Below are 8694 nucleotides of genomic sequence, written 5' to 3' on the forward strand. Positions count from 1 at the left end.
GGCAGGAGGATGGTGAGGGATGATGGAGGATGTTCGGGAGGGTAGGGGAAGGGTCAGGGGGCTTGGGGAGTCCTAGGGCAGGGGAGGGTGGGGGTGCAGGGGGAAGGTGGAGGGAGGATGCAGAGAGAGCAGTCAAGCACCCACCAGGGGCCGAGGGAGAAGCCGCCCGTCTTTTGTCCTCAGGGACAGGGGTGGCCTCCAGGAGCATTTCCCGGTTCATTGTTTCAACCGCTAAGACCGACCGCTGGCCACCTCCCAGCTTGGTGGCTCACGCGTTTGCGATGCCGGCAGCTAGTGTGCGCTTGTCAAGCCAGTCCTACCTCCATCTCCCCGGGCCTTCCTCTCCCTCCACCTTCCCAAGGATGACGTCCTTCTCCAGCAACTGGTCCCTCCTGACAGCACGCCCAGAGGACGTGAGAGCAGTCTTACCGCCTGTTATAAGGAGCACTCTGGCTGTGCTTCTGGCCGACTGCGGTGCGGTCAATAGTCCTCACCAGCACTGTCATTCAACGCACCCCCTCTTCTCTGGTCCTCCTTGTGCACTGGCCAGCCTTCTCAGGCATCAGAGGCCATGGGGAAGATGGGGACTTGGGTCCGGGCCACCTCGGTCCTCAAAAGGAGACCCTTGACCTTCGGCGCCTTGATGAGGTCTTGCGTGGTGTCTTGCCCAGGGCGGCACATGGCTGGCTTCTCGAGCACTTCTTCTGTGAGCGTTGATTGTGGACCCGAGGAAACGCGACTGCGATCTCCCGGCCAGCGTCCACCTCTTCTCCATTCATCACCAGGTGGTCTGTCTGTCGGTCGGTCCAGTTGTATTGAGGGGTCATCCAGACCTTGGCCTTCCCTCTTCATCAGTGAATGCTTCAAGTCCACTTTGCTTTCAGCAAGCAAAGCGGTGTTCGTCTGCTTACCCGACGACGTCCTTAATGAGCCTTTCTCCAACCATGAGGCCCAGCGTCTCAGATTATTTGCTCAACAAACAAATTAAGTACAGTGAAAGATGCAACGTGACACCCAGGTGTCCTGACTGAAAGCCACGCCGGGTTCCTCTGTTCTGTTTGGACGCCCAGCTTCCCCGGGAGCACAATGAAGGTTCTGGGTTCTTGTCCTTCTCAGGGCTATGCGTAGCTTGCTGGGATCCACACAGCCAAGTGCCTTGGCATGGCCAATCAAATACAGGCAAGCATCTTTCTGGTACTCTCTGCCTTCAGCCAAGATCCATCTGACATCAGCAATGGCGTCTCCTGTCTCACGTCCTCTTCTGAATCTGTGTGGAACCTCTATAAGCTCTGGAAGTCGACGCACTGCTGTGGCCACTGTGGCTCTTCAGCAAAATCCACTTGCATGCGATCTCAGTGGTATTGCTCTGTAGTTTGAGCATTCTGCTGGGCCCCCTTTCTTTGGAATGGGTACAGTAGGGACCTCTTCCGGTCAGTTGGCCATCAGCCTGTTGAAACATTTCCACGGTCATTCTGTCCGTTCCTGGGGCCTCGTTTTTCACCAGTGCCTACAGTGCAACGTGGATTCCCTCCCTCAGCACCACTGGTCCTTGCTCAGATGCCGCCTCTTGCCGCGGTGGACGACGGCATTCTTGCGGTCCAGCAGCCGTGTCATCTGTCCGTCTCCTTTGGATGCCGCCGGCATCGTTCAATCTTTCGCCCCCAGTCTCTTTCAGTCTTGCGACCTGAAGCTTGGATTCGTTCCCTTCCGTTCTTTCTGCCTAAGACATGCTCAGCCTGCTCTTCCCTCGGGGTTCTCTTACCCCAAGTCCCTCACACATTTCGTGAGGATGTTGTACCGTGTCTTCTCGGGCTCCCCTCTGAAATCTTCTGCCCCCTTCTGTGTCCCACTCCTTCTCCTCCTCCTCCTCCCCCCACTCCTCTCCTCCTCCCCGTCCTCCTCCTCCTCCTCCTCCCCCTTCTCCCCCCCACCCTTGATGTGCAGTACCGCCGCCCTGACAGCTGGGCGTGGGAGGCATTCCAACCAGGCTTTACGGGCCATCCACGGAGCTGAGTGCAGTGGACACCAGGGCTGGGGACAGACGGGTCACGAGTGGGAGGGCTTCGCAGCGTTTTCACATGAAACCTGTCCACGTGGTGGTTGAAACGCGCCCATCACCGTCCTTGGACAGACTGACAAGAGGGCTGGAAGACACTCCGGAGGCCCCAGGCTCACCACCTGTCCTTCTCTGTGTGACGAGCAAGACAGGCCTGGCGACCTGCCTCCTGCCTTCACCAGGGAGCTTCTGACAGCCCTGTTGGCCGTGGTTCTGGAAGACGAGCTCTGAGGGTCAGCGGCACTCGGAATATGACTGGGGACACCACGGGATGGGGCTAGGGTTAGGTCATTACACGTTGAAGCCGACCCGATGGCCCCTACCGGTGACCTTCAAAGGGTCTGAGCTTTGCAATCAGACAGACAGACAGACATGACTACAAAACCCTGAGCCCTGGTGGTGCTGTGGGGGAAGGCATCGGGCAGCTCCCCGCAAGGTCAGCGGCTCACTCACCAGCTGCTGGGAAGGAGAAAGAGGAGGCTGTCGGCACTCACAGAGGTTTCCCGTCCGGAATCTACTCCGGGGGGTCAGGATGAAGCAGGCTGGACTCCAGGGCAGTGGGTTGGGTTGTGGCTGGGTGTGCTGGGCCTCAACCGCCTCATTTGCAAAGTGGGAACAATACTGCCCCATCCCAGAGGGTGCTGGGGGACTGGGGAGACACTCCTAGTAAAGCACCCCACATGAGGCGGGCATGAGGGAGAGTGTGGGGGCTGGGAGCTCCCAACCCCTGCATCAAAGCTTCTGAGGGATAGGTGGTGGGCTCCCTCGTCTACCTCTGTTCCAGCCCAGAGGAATGGCCACGGTGGACCAGGTGTGCCTACAGCTGCCCATCACGGTCAAGGGAACCTCAAGGGAGGACACAGGCGGGCTGTGGACCAGGGCCCTGTGTGGCTGTCTATGGTGAGCAACTGCCTCCGCTGTCCTGCGATCAGAAGAACTAGGTGGTGCCCCCCTACCACCACCAGCTACCACCTCCATCATAGAGTCCACAGAAAAGTCCTGATCAGAAGCGGGAGAATGCAGACCATATTGGGAATTCTCAGGGACTGCAGCCTTCCCTGGAACCACGGAGGCCCCCCCCTCTCCCCGCTGACCTCTTAAAACCAAACCACAGTCTATCCCCCCTCCCGCAACCCCCCAACCCCCCCACCCCGGCCCCACGCATTGTCCCTGGTTACAATCTGTCTCTAAGGGATTCGTGGCCACCGGCAAGTGAAAGGTTAGATGGGAAGCTCAGGAACCAGCCTCAGGGAGTCCCTGTTCAGGGGGAGCAACCACACAGAGAGGGAAGCGAGGGGGATGGCCGCCAAGGTGATGAATCGGGGGAGAAGCTGGTGGAACGTCCCTCCCGCCCTGTGTCCCTTCCACAACAGCGAACACATGGTATGAACACATGGTATCGGCGTCGTTCACAAAAGCCCCAACGCCAGGCCCCACGCACAGGGCAAGTCCAGGGCCCTCTCAAACCCTTCCAGACGATGCTTTCAATTGCCAGCGGGCCCTCAGGCTTGCGTCCCCCTCTGGCCCTCCGGTGTGTCCCTCAGCTCGCCAATGATCTGGGCAACTCTAGGGATGCGCTGAGCAGCCCGCCCGAGGAGCCCTGACGCAAGTCTGGGAGTTTCCTGACCATCTACGGATGCCGGAAGCCACCTGCTCCGTGACCTGCTCCCTGGGGCTGGGCCCTGGCTCCTGACATCCTGTCCCACCCTGGAAGCTGAAGGGCAGGGGCTTTCTCTCAAGGGGTGGTCTTCTGGGAGCGGGGTGTGGCTGATCAGTGGTCCTGGCTCCCCTCTTGGTCCCCACCTGTGGCCGTTGTTTGCCACCTGTGCCCTGGCAATCATGTGGAACTATCTAGAACAGTGGTTCTCGGGTCACCACATCACGAGGAACTGTATTAAAGGGTCGCGGCATTAGGAAGGTTGAGAACCACTGCTCTAGCATGTCCGGATACTCCTGGCAGTCGGAAGCATCTCAGAGGCAGGGTGCACACTCAGCTGGGTGGGCCCCTGACCATGATCTAGAGTCCTGCTCTGGTGGCATTGTGGGATAAATCCCTACAAGGTTGGTGGTTCAAACCCACCAGCCCCTTTGTGGAAGAAAGATGAGGCTGTCTGCTCCTGTAAAGATGTACAGTTTTAGAAGCCTTATATGGGCTCACGAGGGGTTGGAAGGAGCCATTGTGGCATAATGGACTGTTAACAGGAAGGTTAGCAGTTCAAAACCACTAGCTGCTTCTCGGGAGAAAAATGAGGCTTTTCTACTCTCATAAAGAGTTACTGTCTCAGAAGCCCGTGGGGGCAGTTCTACGCTGGCCTCTAGGGTTGAGAGGAGTCAGAATTGACTCTTGGACAATGAGCCCTGGCCCCCCAGGGTCCAACTGCCCTCCTGCCTCTCACTGTCACCCAGCTCTCTTCACTCTGTAGCCTGTCCCCAAACACCAGCCCCCTGGGGCTGAGCTATCAGCAGAAGGTGGGGTGCTTACACCCTGCTCCTGAGACAAAGTCTGCTGCCCAGAGCTAGCCCTCCCTGGAGCTGGCGCCTCCTGCTCTGTGACAGATCTCCTGATTCACCAGCTTCTTGCTCCTCGGTGGTCCTGGGAGAGCTGGCCTCACTGGTCTCTGGCAACTCCCTCCCACCCCACTCCCACTCCCACTGCGCAGGGCCCAGCCAATGGCTTTGTGGCCTGCTTCCTTTTTCTGAGGAAGAAGGAGGGGGGTGGGGTGGCTGGGGAGAGTGGGGTGGAGAGGCTGAATCTGAGTTTGGGTGAAAGGGGAGCCTGGGGGTAGGGCTGCTTCCCTGCTGACCCCTCTGGCGTGGGCCTGGGGCACTCCCCAGGCCACCCCATGGTCCTCGAGCCTCCCCGGGCAGCGGTGGCCACCCGATGGAGGAGCATCAGCTGCTAGCATATTGCAGACAGTGTCCCCATGAGCTCAGACTGTGGTCCACCCTCTGCCACGCGAGCCCTGGGCAGCGGCAGGCTACTGCTCAGCACTCCCCCAGGGCCAGGGCCCTGTCTCTAGTGGCAGAGAAGCCTGGCCTGCCGCAGGGCCTTCTCCTCATTCCTGCAGCCCCCGCCCCTGGCAGAGCCAGGGCCCCCTTTCTACTGCAGGGCTGGGCGCTAGACGCAGCTTTGTACTTGGGAAGCCCTGAGTGCTTCCCTGAGCAGCAGCAGCAGCCGCCAGAGGCTGCGTGCGGAGTGGAGCGTTTGTGCAAAGAGAGAGGAAATTGGGTTTCAATTGACTCATTTTTCCTCTAGATTAGGTTTGCATCGAGTGCGCGCACGCAGGGGGGGTACACGGGGGGCGGGGCGCAGCAGCGGGGTCCCTGGGAAGCCCTTGGCATCCACAGCTCAGAGTTTCCCTCCCTGCTCCCCAGGGGCTCTGAGACATGCCCAGGAAAATGCAGGAGCCCCTGCCACCCCAGGAGCAACTGCCGGCCAACCACAGCACGGTGGCTGGGCCGGGCAACCCAGAGGCCCCTTTCTATCCCTGGGAGCCGGCCTGATGGGGCAGAGAGCAGAAGGAAGCCCCCAGCGGCCCCCCAGACCAAACGGGGCTTTGGGAGCTTCCGGACCCACCTGCTTCCCTGCAGCTTGGCGTGCAAACTCTCAGCACCCTTCCCGCCCCCCGCCTCCCATTTCACTGCACAGTGATGCAGGTCACGTCCGTCCGTGATGCCCTGGCGTCACAGCGGTTAAGTGCTCAGCTGTCAACCTAAGGCCGGCGGCTTGAACCCCCCACCTCCCCTCGCCCTGAGGAAGAAGGGTCTGGTCTTAAAGATGTCAGTGCAGGCAGCCCTGCTCAGACAGACGGACGGACGGATGGGCAGACGGACGGACTGGGTGCTGTGTGTTGAGACACTTGACCATGAGGGGTGCTGGTGTCAGAAATGGGAGCCCTGGTGCGCTGAGGAGTCCACCTGCCCCGGGACCAGGGGAAGGATGGGGCAGCCACTCCCCCCGGGGCAGCTCTGCTCTGTGCTGAGGGGCAAGGGAGGAAGGATGGGGCTCCCTCAGGGGCAGCGGGGGCTGTGTTTGGTGTTGGGCCAGAGCACAGGCAGAGCAGGGGGCAGGGGCTGGGCAGGAGACCAGTCTTCCCCTTGATTTGACACACACACATACACGACCCCCCACCTCCCCAGAGCCCTGGTCTCATGGAGTCTGAGAAGACGCTAGAGTAGAAATTAGGTCCTCACACCTGGGACACCTGTCCTCTGGGTCTTTCTCTCACACTCCACTCCAGAGCCTCCAGCAACGCCTCTGGTACGGCCCTTAGCACTCCTCCCTGTACCCGCTGCGCGGGCCAAGCACTGCCCACCCCATGCACCTTCTCCTTGGGTGGTCTTCAGACTCACTCAGCAACACCCACCAGCCCAGCGCCAGCAAACCCCAGGTCCCTAAGGCCCCGCTGGGTCTGCCCCGCACTGCTTCCCTACCATACACTCTCCCAGCCTCCTTGCTTGTCCATCTCCAGGTCTCGGTGCCAATGCCACCTTCATGGGGATCCCTGCAGCGTGCTCTGCCATGCATGGCCCTCCCTTCCCTCCCGGGCTGAGTGTCTTGCTCCCCGCGGAGCCCCCAGCATGGCTGAGCCATGTGCTGAGCCGGGGGCATAGGTGCAAGGACGATGATCAGCAGCGTCCACCACCTAGCATTCTCAAGGAGAATAGAGGTGGGGAGCAAAGGGTTACAAAGCAGAGTGAGACGGACCCTGTGTGTCCATCCAAGGAAAACCCTTCCCCAACTCGAGCTGTCTTTAACTGGTTGTATTTCTGACTCCTAGCGACCTGACACGCTGCCAGACCAAACACACACTGTCCGGTCCTGCATCATCCCCACCGTTCCTGCTATGTCAGCCCATGGCGGAAGCCACTGCGTCAATGCATTTTGGGGAGGGTCTACCTGTTTTTCCTGCCCCTCCAACTTTACCAAGGAGACTGTCTGTCTCCAGGGACTGGCAAGCTCTCCAGCGTATATCCAGAGTACATGCGGCCAAGCCTGGCCACCCCCACTTCCAAAGAGCGTTCTTGTCCTTCTGCCAACACAGATGTGTTTGCCCTTCTGGTCGCCCACGGTGCACCCAGCATGCCCAGCTGCACCATCGTTCAGAGGCATCTACTTGCCTTCCCATCTCCTCAGCCTTTCACATGCGCAGGAGCCTTTGAGGGCAGCGTGGTTTGGGTCAGGCATGCCCCAGTCTGCAAAGCACCACCTTTGCCCTTTCACATTTTAAAGAGGTCTCCTGGAGCGGAGCTGCCGAACGTCATGTGCTGCTTGACCTCCTGACAGCTGCCCCCCCGGCATCCATCGGCTGTGGTTCTCCGTCCAGTGGCGAGGGGTTTTGTTTTGTGGGAGGTTTTGTTGTTGTTGTTGTTACCTTGAGTTGCAATCCAAACTGCAGGCTGCGGTCGCTGGTCTTCCCCACAGGCAGCGGGCTCGGCTGCATCATCTGCACAGCCTTCCTCCAGGCACGCCGCCACGGTCTTCTTCGCAGAGTGGATTCTCGGGTGATTTGCTCCGCGCACAGATTAAATCCGTGTGGTGAAAGGCGGCGACTCCGATGGACACAATTCCTCATTCTGAACACACTGCAGGCCCTTGTTATCCTCGAACCAGTGCCCCTTGGTCCAAACCAGTGCCCCTTGGTCCGTGCGCGGGCTCCACGTGAGCACGGTGGAGGGTTCTACAAGTCCCATGCTTCACAGTGGTACCTGTAGTTTGTCGTGACCCACAGAGTCAGAGGCCCTGGCACAGCCCATAAAGCACATGTAAATATTTTTCTGTGCCCTCTGCTTCCAGGGCTCCATCAGCTTGCTGAGACATATCAGCCGGTGTCCCCTGGATGCCTGGAGCCTTTTCCGCTGAAGCCCTCAGTGTAGCTTGGATCTCTTCATCCTAAGCTACCCCCTGGGATGACTGAACGTCAAGCAGTTCTTTCTGGTACAGGAACTCTAGGTATTCTCGCCACCTTCTTTGACTGCTTCTTGCATCATGCAATACTTTGTCTAGAGCATCCTTCAACACGGCAACACGAGGCTTGACTTTGTCCTTTCAGCTTGAGAAATGGCGTGTTGTTGTTGCTGTTGTTGTTCTTCTTCTTCTTCTTCTTGTTCAGCACTCTCATTTCGTCAGCATTTCCATTTGTCTTAGCGACTCTTATGTTCAGGATCCAAACTGATCTTCTCTGCCGACATCCATTTTAGTTTTTGTCTCTTCTCTGTTTTAAGTACAGTTTTATTGGCATACACGTCACGTCACATCATTCCATCGTTCCGTCTTGTCTTTTTAATGCCCCTTTGCTGTCTCCACGCACGATGTCTCTGGTCTTCTGTGATGCATGTTTCTGCATCGCATCTCTTCTTGCAAAGCTCTCTAAATTCAGGTGGGTTACACTCCAGGTCATGTTTCGTTTGTGTGTTTGTTTCTACCCTCCTGCAAACTTGTCTTGATTTTCTCCAATTTCAAGTTGGACTCGCATAGGAGCAATTGGCGGTCTGCTCCACAGTCAGCTCCTGCCCTGGTTCTGACTGACGGTATTGAGCTTCTCCTTTGATCCTTTGCACACATGTAGTCGATCTGATTCCTGGTGTGGCAGTTACACAACCTCCCGTCAACTTGAGCAAAGGGGTGGAGTCTAGCC

The 8694-nt window shown here is 58.5% G+C and overlaps 1 protein-coding gene across 1 annotated transcript in view; it reads right to left on the reverse strand.

Annotated features, from left to right (window-relative positions):
• The window catches only part of RBFOX3 (RNA binding fox-1 homolog 3), a 257622-nt gene that overhangs the window by 139509 nt on the left and 109419 nt on the right, over window positions 1–8694 (reverse strand). The window lies entirely within an intron of this gene.

The sequence above is a fragment of the Echinops telfairi genome, unplaced genomic scaffold (genome assembly GCF_000313985.2).
Source record: "Echinops telfairi isolate 266 unplaced genomic scaffold, ASM31398v2 ScPeMD7_7458;HRSCAF=8496, whole genome shotgun sequence".
Lineage (NCBI taxonomy): Eukaryota > Metazoa > Chordata > Mammalia > Afrosoricida > Tenrecidae > Echinops > Echinops telfairi.